A 7,100-nucleotide genomic window follows, 5' to 3' on the forward strand; every position below is an offset into this window, starting at 1 on the left:
TTTATATGAATGAGTGAAATATTGCCTTTCTACTCTTTTTATGTCTTTTGAATAGTTTAGTTTAAAGCAATGTCCTTTTTGTATGGACAAAGGAAGACAGTTAATATTATGCTTTTGTAATTTGGGATTTAATTGGCTTCGAATATTATTCACTCCTTGGCATCTGCTTTCTTGTCTTAAGCCTCAGTTGCCCTTAGTTCCTAGCACCCCAAAAACAGGGTCCTGACGAGGGACTGAAGGGACCCAGGGCAAGATATGAGTACCCTGCATTGATATGGGCCAGGCCAAAGCGCCACGATTCTTTTTTTTTTTTTTTTTTGCTTTTTGGGTCACACCCAGCAATGCACAGGGGTCACTCCTGGCTCATGCACTCAGGAATCACCCCTGGCGGTGCTCAGGGGACCATATGGGATGCTGGGATTTGAACCCGGGTTGGCCGCGTGCAAGGCAAACGCCCTACCCGCTGTGCTATCACTCCAGCCCAAAGCACCACGATTCTTAACTATAAGTTAAGAACTTGATCATGGACAAATGCTGTCATGATTCAAAAGCAATGATGAGACTAGGACCCTTCTAGGGATAGGAAAGACTAATCTGGCCTAAGCATTATAGTCTGAGATGGAGATGACCCCAGGAAGGAATTCTATAAGCTTAATGCATCTCTTACTGTGTCCATACAAAAGGATTAATATTATGGATGCTTATATGTTAGTTGGACAAGGAGAGGAGAAACACACCCATGGGATTCCGCCCTTGGGCGGGTGTCCTGCTGAAAGAGAATCTGTCCTGGAAGCAGCATCCCCTGAGGGAAAGAAACTTACCCCTATTGATTGTGACCACACCTATGTGTAAGCCCCAACCCCTCAAGCTGCGGGGATTTAACTAGGCTGTAAGAGAGGGCTGGGGGTTCCAGTGCCAGATCTAGAGTGAGAAGGAGAATGAAGTAGCATGGGGGAGGAAGAAGCAGGAGGAGAATCAGAGGAGAAGGAGATGGGAATGGGATAAACTGCTTCGCCTGCCCATTGTCATCGACCTCCCTGGGGTGGGGGGAAGCAGCGTGAGACTACCAAACAATGGCAGCAGGAAAGAGATAGAGCACTGCTACCTTTTTTGTGATTACACAGTTTCTGTCTTTGGAAACTCTTGTGCCAACGTGGTTTGGCACAAGCCTCAGGCAACCACAAGCTAACATCTGAGCTCACAAAGCTGTGCAGAGAAGTTGTAAAGGAAGACCTCAAAGAGAGAAGAGCAGCAGTGTTGGCCAGTGCAGCAGAAGCTGGGAAAAGTATTCGCAATGCTCGCCTGTCCTTCGCCAACTACAAGACCAAGATGACTGCGATCCGACGTTCCGATGGATCTATCACATCTTCCAGAAGGGCAATGGAGAGGATTATTCATAACTTCTACTCGGATCTCTTCGACAGCCACGTCCACCTGCCCACATACCAAATTCTGCAGGATGGATATGTCATTCCCAACGTTCTCCCTTCCAAAATCTGACACACCATTTTGTCAGTAAAGATGCATAGAGCACCTGGTCCAGACAAGGTCAGACCCGAACACCTGAAGAATCTGCCGCCAGTACTCATCAATACACTGGCTCGGCTCTTCACACGCTACCTGTCTGAATGAAAGGTTCTGTCCCAATGGAAAACCAACAGGATCATTCTGTTGTATACAAGAAGGGAGACATCCACGACATTGGCAACTATTGCCTGATCTGCCTGTTGTCTGTCGTCTACAAGTTGTTCACTTGAGTCATCCTGAATAGAATAGGCAGAACACTAGATGAAAGACAACCATGCGAGCAAGCCAGGTTCTGAAGGAGATTCAGCACAATCGACCATATCCACACAGTGACCAAACTCTTTGAGATTTCGTGAGACTTCAAGATGCCACTCTGTCTAACGTTCATGGATTTAAAGAAGGCCTTTGATTCTGTTGAGACTGAAGCAGTCATCAAAGCCCTAGCCAAACAGGGCGTTCAAACTCAGTACATCAAGATCCTCCTCGAGCTGTATTATGTATTCACCACCAGGATCTCACCATTCTACAAGGAAGTGATCATTGATGTAAAGAGAGAGGTTTGGCAGGATGATACCATTTCACCGAGACTCTTCAGTGCCACTGTCGAGAATGTCATGCAACGACTGTAATGAGAAGGAATGGGAGTGAAGATAGTCGGTCGACAACTACACCACCTCCAGTTCGCTGACGACAATGTTCTCATAACACCAAACATTAGCCAAGTGGCACAATTGCTGGCTAACTTTGACCAAAAGTGTGGAAAGGTTGGACTTCAGCTGATTCTCAGCAAAACAATGTTCATGAAAAACGAACTAGTCCCTGACATTCCATTTGCTCTCAATGGAACAAACATCTCCGAATACAGCAGCTAGCTATGTGTTCCTGGGTCAAGAACTCAACATGAGGAATGACTTGGTGCCAGAACTGCGCAGGAGGAAGAGAGCAATGTGGAACACCTTCAAGAGTGTCGAAGAAGTGGTTATGAGGACAAAGAACCTCCAGCTCTGGGCACATCTTTTCGACTCCACCATTCTTCCTGCACTAACATACGCCTCAAAGACCTGGGCCCTATGCAAACAGGATGAGAACGCTATTCGGGTATCCCAAAGAGAAATCGAAAGGGCTAAGCTTGGAGTATCACGTTTCACTCGTGAGAGAAGGAATCCGGAGTTCCGACCTCCGTTGAAGGTCAAGAATAAGGGACACTGTCTCGTTTGCCAAGACATCAAAAACAGATAGGCTGGACACGTAATGCAATTCAGAGATGACCGCTGGACTAGAGCTGTTATCGACTGGATTCCACAGGATGTCAAAACGCCACGTGGCCGCCCACCAACGAAATGGTCAGACTTCTTCGTCAAAACCATGAATGAATGGTTTGATGCTCTTCCTGTTCCTGGAGTGAGCAGATACCATTGGGCTACACTAGCACGCAACAGGGACAAATGGAGACATTATTGGCGCCCGCTCAAGCAAATCAAAGATCAATGTGATGACAAGTGATACAAGTGATACACAGTTTCTTTACCCAAATTGCTGTCATCTTTCCTTATTATAAATAGTTGCTAAATTCTAGCAAATAATTTTTGACATCTCTTGAGATAAAATTATTCCTTTAGCTTATTAATGTGATGACCGATATTAATACATATTAATACATCAGTAAATAATCATTTCTGCTTTCCTGGATCAATCCTTCCTGATATGTTATTGTTCTTGTTTGCTTGTTTGAGAGCCACACGTGGCAGTGCTCGGGAGTCAGTCTTGGCTCTGCACTCAGGAATTACTCCTGGTGGTGCTTGGGGAACAATATGGCATGCTGGGGATTGAACCAGTGTCGTCCACATGCTAAGCAAGTGTCCTACCCATTGGTCTCCTTTTCTGATATTTTTAACCTGACCAGGAACTGACTTCTAAGTATTCGAAGGATGTGTCATTGCAAATATCAGAGACTTGAAAATAGACTTACACCAGCGGCTTAGGAATCTGGGATGACGCCCACATCCTGCTTATAATAAGTAACTGCTTTGGTCCCTATTAAAAATAGAGAGGAGAACTTTCGGACCCTACTGTCCTAAGTGGTTCCACTTCCTCTCCAATCATCTGACTTGGAGAGCAGGGCCATAAAGTACTATTCTGACATGTAACTCATTGCTTCTAATCTGTAGGCAAAAATTTCTTAAATTGGAATTTAGGTAACAAGTTTACTTCTTTACTGCGGTGTTAACATTCATGGTTGTGAGGCAAAAAAATGTGCCTCTACTCTATCAAAGTGCCCCAAATCCTCCACAAAAGTCCTTTGGATACTTGTAACCCCAGAAAATGCTATTTTCTTCTCCTTTTTCCCCTATTTTCTTTATTTAAAAATTTTTTATTATTATTATTTTATTGAATCACCATGTGGAAAATTACAAAGTTCTCAGGCTTATGTCTCAGTTATACAATATTCAAACACCCATCCCTTCACCAGTGCCCATATTCCACCACCAAAAATCCCAGTATACCTCCCGCCCCTGCCCCCCCACCTCCAACTGCCTAACTGATGAATTTCACTTCATTTTCTCTTTACCTTGATTACATTCCATATTTCAACACAAAACTCACTATTGTTGTTGGAGTTTTCCCCCAAGAAAGACAGCCCTACTACCAAGGAAGCATTTGACAATTAGTTTTCCATTGCTTAGAATGAAGAGATATGTAGCCCCACTGCTCCAAGTACATACCTCTTTTTTTTTTCCTTTTTCCTTTTCCTTTCCCCCCCATCCCCCTTCCCGAGCCTCATAGTATGGTGGATGCCACGCCGCGTTTCTCCCCGAAAATGGGAAACAACTGGGAAAGAGGGATATTTCCTCTTCTCAGACAGCATGGGGCTGTTGCTTAGTTCACAGTCTAGAGAATGGCTGCTACTTTGATTACCTTCAATATTTCAACAAAAAACTCACTGTTATTATTTGGAGTTTCCCTCCAAAGTCAGACCTGCTAAAAAGGAATCATTTCACATTGCTGACAATTAAAAATTCTGCCAGAAATTGCATAGCCCATCTCACAGTCCCAGTTCATTGCTGTAAGAAGCTGCGCTGGATGCCAAAATGTGTTAGAAGGTCTCTGCAATCAAAGTCTTTAGGCACAGAGGGTACCCTCCTTTTTTTCACAGATCTGTGGTGGTTATAAAATTGCCATAACAGGGTTAGTTTTTACATTAAGTAATCTAACAAACTAGCTGCCTGGCTTCAGTAGATAAGTGATTTTTAGTGACTGCATTCTTGGGGGAAATAAGTGAACTGGAAAGTGAGTGCTCCTGCACCATTCTAATTCCAATAACACTTTTGGCAAAAGATTCTTAATGAATATATGACCATGCAGAATCTGTGAAACAATAGTTTTGAGGCATCCAAATATACACTCTGTTGGTTTGTGTCAATTTGTTATGTAACATTAGCTGAAAGTGCACTTTTCATTAGCTTTACTGTTATCAGCAATACAACAGAGAGTTAAGACAGTAGACTCTGGAAACTGTAAAATTTGAAGCCCATTTTTTATCACTTACTAGATATTTGATTGTGTTGTGTAAACTACTTAATCTCTCTATGCCTCAGTGTCTTCATCTGTAAGATAGAGATAATAGGTGTGAAAAGTAAATGAGATTTTTAAAAAAGTAAATGAGATAATACAAGTAAAGTTCCTGAAATCATATCTATCTATCCGTTGGACATTATTTTGTGAAGAATAAGCTAGTTACTAGATTTTCTCCCTGATGGCCTTAGCTATAAATGATGGTTTAGGAATCTTCTGTGAAGGAAAATGCCTTCTAGTTTTAGTTTGCAGGTACATTTGGCCAGTATGAGAGCTAAACAAAGAATAATGGTTTTGCATTATTTCATAAGGACATATTAGAAATCCTTTAAAGAAAGTTTTCTTAAAGCTAAGGAATTGATTTTTAAGGAATTGAAAGATAAATGAAGTTCTATGCTAGCCTAAATATGACACTTTATTTAGGTGCATTACAGTAAATACTGTTTACACTCTCGGTTCTTTTCAGTAGCCAAGAAAGAACTGGGCAGAAACAGTCTAAAGAAGCAACTTCAATGGATAAGAATTTACATATTAATCCAATATAAAAAATGAAACAAAAACATGAGAATAGATATTTATTGAGGGAAGGATTAGGGCCTAAGGACCTCTCAGGAAAAGTTAGACATTATATTTGTATAGCATTCAGAAATAACTAAATATCTTTGTCTACGGTGTCTTATGAGAACCTCGAAATTGAGTTAATTCTTGGGTTAACCTGAGATGAGGTAGTAGAAACTCAGAAGATTTCAGTCTCTTACTTGAAGTCACACAGTGACTAAGTGGGATGAGATTCAAAGCTTCTTCCTGATCTGTGTGATAGGACATTTGGTCTGCCATAACTAGTGTTTATTTTTATCAGCTTCCATGTCATTCGGGATAGAATTATTTAGGACTTAACATTCCTGATTAGGAATGTATTTCACATGAACAGGGTGTGGCAGACATCCTGCAAGTGAGCTGGGATTTTGAGTTCCAAGTTTCAAGGATATTTATTCTCGTCAACAAACCCTAGCACAGCAGGTAGGGCGTTTGCCTTGCACGCAGCCGACCCGGGTTCAATTCCCAGCATCTCATATGGTCCCCTGAGCACCGCCAGGAGTAATTCCTGTATGCAGAGCCAGGAGTAAACCCCTGTGCATCACCAGGTGTGGCCCAAAAAGAAAAAAACAAAACAAAACCCTGTCTTTCTCCAGACCATTCCTGATAAGCAGCAAATTTGTGACACTTTGACAAACCTCCTGAAAGTTTTAGTAATAACAGGAAAATGTTAAGTAACGTGGATACTCAAAACTGATAATTCATTATCTAAAAATTATTCTGTATTACTATTGTGACATATTCATAATTTTTTCTATTATGACCTTAGGGATGATTTCAAAAATGCATGGAAAAGATGAAAAGACTATTTGGTATAATGAGAAAAATGGCTCTGAATTAACCTTTAAAAATAGTATCAATCATATGGTATTATAATATGAGAATTTTTATTTGAGCCTACATTTATATCTTAACAGTGCACATCATTTTTCATTTTTCCTTTTGTTGCCAAATACTGTCACTGTAATCCTGTTGTTCATTGATTTACTCGAACGGGCACCAGTAATGTCCTGAGATTTTAGCAGCCCCTCCTTACTCGTCTTTTCCAGCAATTGGAGGCTCTTTCAGGGTCAGGGGAATGAGACCTATCGTTACTGTTTTTGGCATATCGAATACACCACGGGTAGCTTGCCAGGCTCTGCCGTGCGGGCAGGATACTCTCGGTAGCTTGTCGGGCTCTTCAAGAGGTCTGTATATATCTTTTACTGTATTTGGGATATGAATACACCATGGGGAGCTTGCAAGGCCCTCCTGTGTGGGCAATAGACTCTTGGTAGCTTGTCAGGTTCTCCAAGAGAGAGAACTAGGCTATAAGTGGTTGCTTCTGGGAGCTTGGTTTTATAGTCTCTGGATGTTGGCCGTTGGTGGGATTACAAGGTGCCAGGGGCAGTTTGTGGGTGTGA

The sequence above is a fragment of the Sorex araneus genome, chromosome 6 (assembly GCF_027595985.1).
Source record: "Sorex araneus isolate mSorAra2 chromosome 6, mSorAra2.pri, whole genome shotgun sequence".
NCBI lineage: Eukaryota > Metazoa > Chordata > Mammalia > Eulipotyphla > Soricidae > Sorex > Sorex araneus.